We start from the raw sequence: 13838 nt of genomic DNA on the forward strand, positions 1-13838 counted from the left end.
TAGTCTATCTCAACATAGACACTTAACTTTGTCAAGTCTATCTCAACATAGACCACCAATAGTAGGCTATAGAGCGAGTACTGATTTACAGTCCTCTATAAGTCTTTCCATGATTTCGTTTGACCACCGAGGTGGTATCCATCATGAATTCCTTACCTCATTGGGTTTTAGACCCATTTCCCTTGATGTATCAAGGATGGCCTTTCGATTTAGGCCTTTTGTGAAAGGATCTGCAATATTCCTTTCGGATCTCACAAATTCCAGTACAGACTCATGTCTGACTCTTATGTGTTTTCTTTTCTCATTGTAGACACTATTTTGCGCAACACAGATGGCAGTTTGTGAGTCACAATGTATAGGAACAGCAGGTGATAGGCACCCCCATAATGGCACGTATGCCAGTAAATTTCTTAGCCACTCGGCTTCTTGGCTTGTCAAATTTAGGGCTATGAACTCAGCTTCCATAGTTATCTGGCAATGCAAGATTCTTTGGTTGACTTCTATGATATAGCAGCTCCATACATAGTGAACACATATCCACTAGTTGAGCGTACATCATCACTGTCATTTACCCAATTCGCATCACAGAACCCCTCTAGCACAGCTGGGAATCCTTTATAATCAAGACCCTAGTCTAGAGTGCCTCTCAGGTATCGAAACACCCTTCTCAATGCATCCCAATGTAGATTACTAGGGTTTTGTGTATAGCGACTGAGTTTATTTACTGCAAATGCAATATCATGTCTAGTATAGTTCATTAAGAATATTAGACTTCCAATTATTTTTGCATACTCTTCTTGAAACACACTGGTCTCTACGTTTTTTGACAATTTGACGCTAGGATCAAAAGGGGTTTTGGCTGGAGTTACATCATAACTGTCAAACTTCTTCAGAAGTTTCTCTGTATAGTGGCTTTGAGATAAAAGATAACATTTCTCAGTTTTGATAAATTTTATCTCAAGTATCACATCGGCTTCCCCCAAATTCTTCATATCAAACATGTCACATAGAGTTCTTTTAGAATCTTTTATAGCCTCAATATTTGAGCTAAAAATCAATGTGTCATCTACATAGAGGCAAATAATCACAATACTAGACTCTATCTCTTTAGTGTATAAGCAGGCATCGAATCGGTTAGTAGAATAACCCAGATCTAACAAGGTTTTATGAAATTTTTCATACCACTCTTAGGGGCTTGTTTCAAGCCACATAGATATCTTTTGAGTCTACATACCTTTCCTTCCTGACCTAGATCAATACATCCGGGAGGTTGTTCCATATAGATTTTTTTTCTTTTAGTTCACCATTGAGGAATGTTGTTTTCACATCCATTTGGTGAACTATTAGCCTGTGTAAAGATCCCAAAGCAAACAGCACCCGAATGGTTGGTACTTTGATTACCGGTGAGTATGTATAAAATTAATCTTCGCCTAATTTCTGCGTGTAGCCTTTAGCTACCAGCCTGGCCTTGAATCTCTCAATTGACCCATCTGATCTTTATTTTCTTTTGAAGATCCATTTACAGCCGAATGGTTTGCAACCCTTGGGTAGTTTAACCAATTCTCATGTGTGATTAGACTGTATGGAGTCTAACTCACATTTAATTGTTTCTCTCCATAGAGTAGAGTCCACCGAGCGCATAGCCTCTTCAAAGGTTTTTGGTTCTTCTTCTAGGACTAGTTGACATATTAACTGATCACATAGTTCATTTAAGTCTTTCAACTCAGTCACATATGTTATGAAATCAGAACCAATGTTTTTCTCAATTCTAGGCCTTTTGCTTCTTCTAGGCTCCTCAGATATGTTTGGAAAACTAGAAAAAATTGCATGTGTATGTTGTTGAAGTCTATCAGCAGATAAATCATAATCATACTTCAACGGAAAAATGTGTTCAAAGAAAACAGCATTCCTAGATTCACACATAGTACGATCTTCCAAACACATAAATCTATATGCATCACTATTTTCAGCATGTACAACCAAGATGGTGTCTAAGGTTTTAGGATCCAGATTGGGCCTTTTAAAGGATGGTAGTCCCACCTTCGCCAAACAGCCCCATACCTTAAAGTATTTAAGATTAGGGACATGCCCTTTCCACAGCTCATATGGGGTTTTTTCAAACCCTTTATGAGGTACTCTATTTAATATGTAGTTTGCTGTTAGAACAGCTTCACCACCCCCCACCCCCACCCCCTGCCCAAAGAGTTTGGGGCACCTTAACTGATCAGCATTGCATTGAGCATTTCTTTGAGAATTCTATTTTTCCTCTCAGCTATGCCATTTTGTTGGGAAGTATATGGAGAAGTTACTTCATGAATAATCCCAGAGGATTCACATAGTCTCTTAAGAGAGTTTGTTTCATATTCTCCTCCTCTATCAAATCAAAGTCTTTTAATCTTTTCGTCTAACTGGTTTTCTACTTCAGTTTTAAAAACCACAAACTTTTGTTCAACTTTGTCTTTTGATCTCAATAAGTAAATTTTCATGAAACAAGAGAAGTCATCAATAAATGTAATATAGTATCATTTTCCACCTCTACTTTCAGTGGTTTTGAAATCCGCTAAATCAAAGTGAATAAGTTCTAACACAGATGAAGTGCAGTGAATCACAATTGAAAATGATTTTTCTAGAAAATTTGGCTTCAGCGCAAGTTTCATATTGTGTGCATCCATCATTGGACAAATTTGGTAACATATTCATGTTTTTCAATCTATTTAAACACTTTGTACCGATATGTCCTAATCTATTATGCCACACATTAACTGAAACTGTAATATAACCAGAAGGAGAAGCATCATTCTTATTAAGTGGGTCTGGACCATGCCAATTTCGAACAAAGTCATGAATAGTTGGACGAAGACTAGGGCTCCCAACAATAGGGGGTTCAAGTCTAATTACAGTTACGTCTAACACAAATAATTCTCCACGTAGATATCCCTTCCCGAGGATTTTCCCACAGCGAGTCATAACCAGTCGATCAGACTCAAGAACCATATTAATCCCGACCTTATTGAGCAAGCCTCCGTAAATCAGGTTTCTACGAAGGGAAGGAACATAAATACATTATGCAACAACAGTTGCTTCCCAAAATGAAGCATTAAATCTACTTTCCCTCTACCACTTACCTCGGAGACGCTGGAGTTCCCAATGAACACTTAGCTTGTTCTCCTCCAGTGATAGGATCGAACACCTGGAACAGATCCTTGTTGTTGCAGGAGTGGCGAGACGTCCCCGTGTCCACAACCCACTCTTCTAGATCTCCAACTATATTGACCTCGGTTATCACGACAGCTATTATGTCAGAATTCTCCGTATTTTCCAGTAGATGAGCTTGGTTCTTTGGCTCATCATTGTTTGGCTTCTGGCAATTTTGGTTTGTGGCCCCTTTGCGGTGATAACACTGTGCAGCTCGGTGTCCCCGTTTTCCACAAACGAAGCACTTGCTACCTTTACCCTTTTTCTGAATTTTTCCACTTTTGAAGTGGTTATTGTTATTATTTTTCGCATTCCTCTTTTGGTTTTTATTTTGGTCACCTGCTTTAGGCCTGTCATAGCCAACAATAGTTTCAACAAAGTTAGCTTTTATATTAGTAGTAAGATTTGCAGACCTTTGTACTAGGCGATTTTCCTCCTCTATATTCTGGCTGTTGATCAGTTGCTGGAGTGTGTAATTGCGGCATTCATGCTTCATTTTGTTCTTGAATTCCAACCACGACTCAGGCAACTTGTCAATGAGTTCATCGGATAAAAATGCATCATTTACGTCAGCTCCTTCAGCTCACATATCTGAAACCAAGTTCTCAAAGCCGTGTACCTGTTCCACGATGGACTTTGAGTCGGACATTTGAAAATGCAGCCACCGTCCCACAACATACTTTCTCCTACCGGCATCATCAACGCCATATTTCTGTTGCAATAAGTCCCAAATGGCTTTGGCAAATTTTTGCCCAGAAAACATATCAAAAAGAGAATTTGTCATTCGTTGAAGGATAGATGTGCGAGCTGTTTTGTTGGCCTTCTCATATTTTGCACAAATCTCAGGTGATACACTCGCTGCCTTTGAAGCATACAACTTTGGGTCAGGTGCGTCATCCGTAGCAATGATTTGCGATGCTGCTGGCGTAGCTGGAGAAGCAGCGGGCGTACCTGAAGAGGTAGCGCTCAGCGTGAACTTCGCGGGGTCCTCATAGATGATGTAATCCATGTCTTGTTGCTCTAGCAGCATTATGATCTTCGCAACCCATCTCCTGTAGTTTAGACCGCTAGTGAGAGGCTCGACAGTGGCGATATCTGAAGACTGTTTGTTGAGCTGAGACATTGCTATCTTTTCCGTTAAATGCTTTTAATTGTTAGGTAAATAATCTGGAAAGAAAGCAATGTAGAACCCGTAGGTACAGTTGTTTGATATAGGCTGTATTTAGCGCTAGATAGTGGAAGGGATGGTTTCTGTGACGTGTTAAAAACACTATCTTAAAAGCATTTAACAACCAGGGAGAATTGTTATGCTCTCAACAGATTTACACAGAAATATACAGCTCAGGTGTTCAGAAATTGGGGAGAAGGAGGTCGAAAATTGATGTCCAGTAGCATGGAGGAAGCTGTATATATATACTATGAAATATAACAGCTTCCTTCTGTTAGCCAAAGAAAGAGGGCGAGAAACGTGGGCATGGACTGGGCATGCAGACACTTTCAGCGTAGCTAAAGGAAGAAATGGCAGACACGTTCAGCGTAGTTAAAGGAAGAAACGGACAAGGTGATCCACAAAGATAGGGAATAAAACTTGGCCGAGCAACAAAAGATTAACCACACCACCCAACAAGCTGTGCATGTGGGGTTTCCCATTATTTCCTCTCTGTAATACTTCAAACCTTCTAAGATATGTTGAGGTATAAAAGGAGGGAAAAGCTTAGATAGCTAAGCAATGTGGGACAACACATGAAGACAAAACTCACTAAAGAGCCTTTGCCTTAAATGCTTCCCAACTGCTATCTCGCTATTAAACATAAAGTTTGTCTCGTTATTCTTGAGTCTTGATCACTTCACTATTCGTTAAGAAGAACAGCTCCATCCAATGAGTTGGTGGGGGTTCTCTCTTCAAAGATTAATGGTTTGAAGATCAAAAGCTGATCGACACCTAAAGATGGGATAATTTTATTTGAGCTTTAGAGAAAGAATGCTTCATATTTATTTCTTGCTTGCTTTCTAGATTTTCAAGATGTTCATTGTCAATTCATCAACCCGTTCTCTCAGTTATAGTAACTTGTAGTAATAGTTTGCTAGAAATTTAACAAAATCGTTCCTTTGAATTCAAATCATTTTGAACTAACATTTCTATTGTATGTTGCTCTTTTCTTGGTAAAAGTTTTGCCTAAAAAGTTTAATTTATTCAATTTTTGAGTGTTCTTTTACTTGTTTCAAACATTTTTCTCTAGCTTTTCAATGCGTTTTGAGACCTTTCTTCTTTTAAAAAATAATGTAGATACAAAAACTAACTCTTCTAACTAATTAAGTCTTCTCGCAAAACTTCTCTTTTGATAGATACAAGAACTCTTCTAATTGACATTTTCTTCTGTACGACTATTTTTTATATTCATAATAAAACTCTATGATAAATCATGTCTTTTATTTAATTATCTCTTTTGTAAGACCGATACCTTCTATTATGGTTTCTCAACTCTTCTTATAATTGATGAAACTTTCTACTAAAACTTCTCTTCCATTAGGCTTTCTTTTATGAATAGTAAGTTTTGTTTAACTTTTGCAACATCTCGTCTAAAAATAAAGTCCTTTAGGAGTTCAAACATGAACTCTTATGATTTTTACCTAAGTTTTGTATGTAGTTTGCAACATAATATTTTTTGCTTTTAACAATTTATCTTTTTTTAAAAAATCTATCTAATATAGTAATATGGGAATCTATTTTATTCCTTTACACTATTGATAGAATCATAAAAATTTATAAATTACATTTATTCCTAATATCAAATAATATAAGAAATTTAATACTTAGTTACCATTTGGAATTAATACTATTTTTTTATTATAATAATGATATTTCACTTTTAACCATCAATTTGACCAAATTTAATCTATTATCTTTTTGAATTATCAAATTAAAATTAATCTAAAATATTCAAATACCATCACTTTTTGAACATTTTACCAAACAAAGACATTTTAAATTAAATTTGCTCGATTCAAAAAGTTATAAAGAAAAAAATTATTTTATCAAAATTAATACTCAACTCTATACTATAATCCAAAAATAGCTTTGCATTAAAAGCCTATAATAATTATTCAGCCAATTCCAATAAAAACAAATAATCATGTTAATAATTTGTCTGGATATTTAACATACAGAGTAGAATGAAAAGGACATGGAAGGTCGACCTCATTGTTGCAGTGCAGTACTCAACCACGTTCTCAACTTGCCATCATATATTCGTCTTCTTCCTTTGATTTCTCATATCCATTCCACACCTCAAACATCAACATCCACTGAGCTGAGGATGTGTTTCTACTTCATTTCCTGCCATTTGTCCCCCACCCCAACATTTTTTTCTTAATTTTACTTTTTTGCAATAATATATCTCTTTTCCTCTAGGGGCTTAGCGTAGTGGTTCGTCGCCTAATTTGATATCACGACTGAAGACAGTAGTGTGGGGTTTGAATCTCTCACTAAAAATATGAATGAGAAAGATGGAAAGTGTGGATTGGTACGTGAATCCTTGTGCACGATGAAGACTCGTGTCTAATTGGTAGATTGATTGTTGTGCCATTCACAATTTCTCTGACTCTAAAAACGAAATCATGTGAATTTAAAATTACTCCAACGAAACTGGTATCAACTAAATATAAAAATAATAATATACTCCTCTCATGGAAGAAGAATAATATACCTCTCTTCCCTTTCTCGTTATTAATTAGTTTCTACTTCATTTCCTGCCATTTATCCCCCACCCCCAACTTTTTTTTTTCTTAATTTTACTAATTTGCAATTATATATCTCTCTTGCTCTCAGGGCTTAGCGTAGTGGTTCGTCACCTAACTTGATATCACGACTGAAGACAGTAGTATGGTGTTTGAATCTCATTGAAAATATGAATGAGAAAAAGGCACAATATAATTGAAGGGGTACGGTGGATTAGATCAGTTGTATGCGCATGAAGACTAGTGTCTGACTAGTGAGCTTATTGCACGACTCGCCATTTGACTCTAGAAGCAAGGTCTCATAGGTTCAAAATTAGTCCAACAAAACTGGTGCAACTAAATATAAAAATAATAATATCTATTATGGTTGGGGTTCAGCCTTTTGGAAGAATAATATCTTTCATGGAGAAGGATAATATAACTCTCTTCCCTTTCTCGTTATTAATTAGTTTCTCCTGAAATCAATGATTGGAATTGATTCATGCATTAAATTAAAAGCACTTGTCAAACATAAAAGATTTCTTTTATGGGAAAATTTTTCTTGTCAAAAACACCCGGCCCAAAATTAGCCCAACTTGGATTAAATTGTTTTATTGGTAGGATAGATTTTTATTGGTTACGTTTAAGGATTTAATCAATTGTTTCTACGATCAAATAAGGTTGGAAGATTTTTATTCGGAAAAAAAAGTGATAAAGACCGACTTGTTTACTATTTTATTTTCTTTTTTTTGTTGCTTAATAATATTTACTCAATTCATTTCATTTCACATGTCTTATTCTCATTTTTAATTTATCTTAAAATATTTTCAAATCTCTTAAATTGAAATCCATTATTCTATTTCTTTCAAGAAAAAAAAATAATATATGAACTTTCATTTTCTAGTATTAAATGAAAATACAAAAAAAAAATCAGAAAATGATTCATTTTCTAAAAAATGTTCAATTTCTAGAAAATATTCTTATTTTCTGGTGTTTTTATTTAGAAAATTATATTTTTTTTATTCAGTCAAATTATAATTTTCATTTAATATATTTTAAAATGCATGGACATATATTTATTACAAAGTTATTTTTTATAAAATATTAATTAGTTTAATAATGATAATAATTATTGTTTAAATTAAAATAAAATTATAAATTAAAAGTAATAATTGTAAAGATTAATGACGACAATTATAATAGAAAACTGTAAATTCATAACTTTTAAATTTTAACGTATTCTAATAAAATAAGTATATAAATTGATAAAGATAATAATTTTTGAACTAAAGAAATTGAAGATTTTTTTTTAAGATGTGGGATTAAGATTTTTATTGTTTGACTCAGTCTGCTCCCACCAAACTCATATTTAATAAAGCATTAATCCATGTAATAGTTCTGAATTAGAGAAATTGAAGAAAATTTTAATCTTTTTTTTTTGGATCAAGGCAAGACTATATTTTAATTTATCATTGATAAATGTAATAAGTCTAAATTAAAAAATAATAATAATGGTTTTTAATATTTTGGGTTATAAGTCAAGTTAAGATTTTTATTGTTTGGTCCAACCCAATCAAACTCATATTTTAACCAAAGTACTTGAGTCTAGTTTAATAATATCTAGATGAATTGATAGACTAACACGTTCATTTGACATTACTTAGAGGGAGGGAGAGAGAATTGAGCGGTAAGATAGAAATTGGAAAAAAATGACCTTCAAGTAAAAATCTTTGGAGTGTATTAAGGAGTGTATTAAACTAATTGGCAAGACAGCTAGCTACTGATTTGAAGATGACTTCTAGCAATGTATGTCACTACCAGTTACCAACCCTTTTAATATAAATGAATAAGGTTCAAATTTGCCCTGAACGTAACCTGAAAATGTAATTAGGTCACTGAACGAAAAAAAAAATGCAATTAATACACTGAACACTCTAAATGTATGCAATATCACCTAATAGCAGGTTACCATCTATTTTATCAGGTTACCTGTTTACGTGAATGGTGAGTTGGCATTTTTAATAATTTTTAAAATAAAAATAAAAATTTTAAAAATTTATAAAAAAAAACGTCGGGATGGCCACAGGCCACCCCCTTCATCGCCGGTTGGAGACGGAGGAGGAGGGGGGCAGGGAAGAGGTGGTCGGCAGCCACCCCGGCATTTTTTTTTTTTTAATTTTATTAATTTTTAAATTTTTATTTTATTTTTGGTATGTCATGAAAGCAATGACCAAAAGAGCTCAACGATGACCGTTATATATAAGGAAGTATTTCTGAATTTGTAATATGTGATTTAATTGTTTTACATGCGAATTGTGTATTCTAATTCTAAATCTCATTAATAGCCATCATTTCTTGCTACGGGCCCGTAAGGGGGTTGTTCTTTTCAAGCAACTCAATAACATAACTTCTTTCGTTTATTATATAGATATATATAATCAAAAACATAATTTATATTATATGATGTTTACACTATATATATATATATATATATATATATATATATATAGTGGTTCTAGTGCGAAGAAGGCTGCATGTGAAACATGCAGATAAATTTCATCAGCCTTAAATCAAGTGCTCTTTAAAAAAAAAAAAAAAATCGCCGCCTACCATCTACAACAATGTGCACCGTAAGGCACAACAATGTGCTTTAGAAGGCACAACAATATGCAATGGAAGACAAAAATGTGCACTGGAAGGCACAAAAATGTGAAGCAATTATTGAAAAGACTAAATTCAATATAGGATCTTCAACACAAATCATAAACGACCATAAATAAAAAACGAGCAAACAAGAATCAACTCAAATTAGTAATGAAGATTAACTTATCTTTTTTAAAAAAAGTTTCCCACCTCTGGAAGGCTCAACAGTGTACTCTCTCTCTCTCTCTCTCTCTCTCTATATATATATATATATATATATATATATATATATATATATATATATATATGGATGAGATCTGGTGCGAAGAATCTCTTAAGTGCGAACATGCGATGAGATCTGAGTCGTTAATAAAATATAGATCAACGGCTCAAATTAATAATTTTTTTTAAAAAAAAAATGTGCGTCCTAAAAAAAGAAGTAAAATGTAAAAAAGACACACCTTAAATATTACAAAGACGCACCTTGACAATGTACTTTAAAGTTTAAGTAGATAATGTTTTTAAACTTTTTTACAGTGTTTTTATTTACGCACGGTCTAAAAGTACAATTGGGTCATGGAATATTCTTGTATGTTGATAAACGAAAAATATACTTCCACCTGAGAATAAAACAAGAAGAAAATAGAAAATACAGCAAGACAGATGATGCAGGCCCATTGAGATTGACGCAGATTGCCTAGGTTAGATTTCTAGTGGTTGACACTGCTGGAATTTTGTGCATTTATCGGCAATTAAAAAATATGTTGTTTTATGGAATTTCTTGAACCCAAAACAATGTTTCTACTTTCTAGTACACCAGGTGTTATATCGTGCACCGTGGTGCATAATTGATTATGTACCGTGTGTCAAAATCGTACTATTTTTGTAGTTATAATAAAATAATATTACAATGTGTCTAAACCAACAGTGTCTCACGTATTATTTTTATATTACAAATGAAACTGCAGTTATATCAAAATAATATTGTAGTTGTGGTGAAATGAAACTACAGTATATATAAAATGAAACTGAATAACATTTGACATATTTGAGTGTATATTGTACAATGAAGCTGTAATTATATTGAAATGATAATGAAGTTGTGTTTTAATAAACCTATAGTGTATATAAAATAAAATTAAATAACATTTTCACATATTTGAGTGTACAAATATTGAATGAAACTGTAATTATATCAAAATTAAACTGTAGTTGTGTTGAACTAAAACTGCAGTGTATACAAAATGAAACTGAAGAACAGAGTAATTTTTTGTGAAAATTCTATTTCTTTTTATTAAACAAAACGACGTCATTTTGATGCGCGGTACACGATCGATCATGCACCGCCGGTGCACGATCTAATTTGCGCTAGTACACAAAACTATGCATTATTTACATAAACCCAAAAAAGACCAAAAATGTATTGATTGGTTTTAGTGATGACTGATGAGTAATATTATATTTATTTTTACTTTTTATATTATTCTTTTACTTTTTACTCATCAATGATAACATTACTATGGGCAATTGTTATACACTTATACCGTGGATCATTATTGACATTGAAAGTAAATTACTACTATACATGTTTATTTTTAGTATATTATATGTTCATTTTTAATGTATTGCAAGTTCATTTTAATGTAATGAATTAAAATGATCATATAATATATTAAAAATAAATATGTAGTGTACTAAAAATAAATTTGTATCAATGTTTTAACTTACCATGTGAACTTGTTTAGTGAGTAATGGACCCACTGCTCCATCGAAATTTTTTAAAATACTAGTATTATATATTTTTAATTATAAATAAATACTAGAGAATTCAAAATCAGAAATTATTAGATATTATTTCATAAATAAATTATAATTTAATTATAAATGTTACATGATTAGATAATTTGTGTCTTAATTTATTAGTTAATTAGAGTTTTTTTTTCCAGCAATGCTTTGGAGTTATTTTAAAATATTATTTTTGTAATCTAATTAATTTTGAAAATATATCTATTAACCAATCTTCGTGTCTTATACTCGGTCCGTTTGAAAACTCATAAAATAACTTTCAAAAGCCATTTTCTGGATTTTTCAGTGTATGGATATTAAAGGAAAATGAAGTCAAATTAAAATATTCATTTTGGTCAATGAAAAAAATGTCTAATTTGGCGAAAAATGTCTTCCTAGATTTTTAGTCAGAATACATTTTCCAGATTCTTTATTTTCCCGTAATTATTTTCTCTCCCATCTTTTTGCGAGCTAGTTTTCAGATTATTATAACCACTACAACCACCACTAACATCACCAACACCACCACCATCATCACCACACCACCACCACCACACCACTTATTATTATTACTAGTTTTTTACGCACATTGCACAATTGTGATAATGCCCAATGTTTTTCTTAAATAAGTATTTTAAAGTATATCAATGCAAGATTATATTATAATTGTTCATGCATCGATAATTGAATGTTGAATTTGCGTATTTAAATTGGTAATTCTAAGTTTACAAATGCAAGATAATATAGTCAAGATTGATTATAATTTTCAATAAAATAATTGTATGGGTATGGTTAAAACCAAATATGGGACATAAGGGAGAGCAAATAAAAATTAAAGCATAAAATATTAAATATATACTAATATTGTTTGAGGAGATTCCGGCGGCAGTAGGATTTGTGGTTAGAGTTCTATTAAAATTTTAATATTAGAATTAGATTAATGTTGTAGTTATAATTCTATATTAGACTTTAATATTAGAATTAGACTAACGGTGAATTAACAGTACTTAATGAAAAAGTTAACGGATCGGATAATAATATAATTAAGGATAAATTAAGAAATCTCAAGGAAAAATTAAAACCTGAACAATCTGAACTATTCATTTGATTTAATAATTTGACGGTCATTTTTTCTACCCAATATTTATAATTAAATAAATATTTGAAAGTATATAAATGCATATGAGAAGTTCAACATAAGTAATTTAATGTCTAATTTATTTATTTAAATATGTAATTCATAGTATATGAATACAATGTAATATAGGAGATTCATTATAATTGTTACTAAACTTTTTTTAAATAGTAACCAAGTATTTTTGTTGCAAAGGGTTCTAATATATTTAATGAATGCACATATATACAAGATCAATGAATGAATCAATGGTACCATTCCTTTAGGTGTTTTGCTCAGTGTTCATTTAGTTCAACCATTATTGTTGAATAAATTATTATGGATAAAAAATATTCCTAATTTAAGGAATTTATATGTAGTAAAATTTTAAAATTTTTAATTATAATGTAACCCAAAGATATTGGACGATTGGTAAATATGATGTAAGCCAAAGATCAAAATGTTAAAGAAAGTGTTTTGGTTATTCAACAGTTTGAAGCAACAATTTGTTTCAAACCACTGAAAATACAAACATTGCAATTTACAATATTTTCACTTAACGTTTTTTAGAATGATTTTCCCAACACACATCTATATTTTTTTAAAAAAAAATATTATTAAAACAATTATTATTATTATTATTATTATTATTATTATTATTATTATTATTATTATTATTATTATTATTATTATTATTATTATTATTATTATTATTATTATTATTATTATACCCTTAGGTCATTTTAAATGTTAATTTAAACAGTTAATTTTTTCAAATATCTTTTTACCAATCGCTGATATAATTTGCTGGTCAAATCCGCTAACGCTAACCGCTAACTGCTGATTGTCAAACAAGGACATTGCGAGGTAGTCTCTCACTTCAATTTGTTGTGTGATTTGAATACTCTCTTTGTCAACAAATCCCTCAAATAGTTAATATAATTGACTTTATTAATTTACCTTTTTAAAATTTTTTCATGGTATTAATAAAATACTTGGTAAATAAATATATAGCATTATTTTGTATTATAAATTTGATATTTAATTAAAGAATAGTGAACAAAAAAAGATAATATACAATGTAGTAAATATAATCAATTGATGAATTTGAATGTAAAGAATTTTTACATTGGAGAAAAATAAAGACAATATAACTAATGGAATTATTTCTCTTAATTAATTTATTGATAATGAATATATTTTTTTAATAAAGACATTGTAGGGACAATGTAGCGAATATAATCAATTGATAAATTTGAATTTTGAATGTAAAGAATTTTTATATTATTGGAGAAAAATAAAGACTATAACTAATGAAATTATTTCTCTTATTTTTTTTTTGAATGCTTATTTCTCTTATTTAATTTATTTATAATGAATAAAT

The sequence above is a fragment of the Ipomoea nil genome, unplaced genomic scaffold (genome assembly GCF_001879475.1).
Source record: "Ipomoea nil cultivar Tokyo-kokei standard unplaced genomic scaffold, Asagao_1.1 scaffold1129, whole genome shotgun sequence".
NCBI classification, from domain to species: Eukaryota; Viridiplantae; Streptophyta; class Magnoliopsida; order Solanales; family Convolvulaceae; genus Ipomoea; species Ipomoea nil.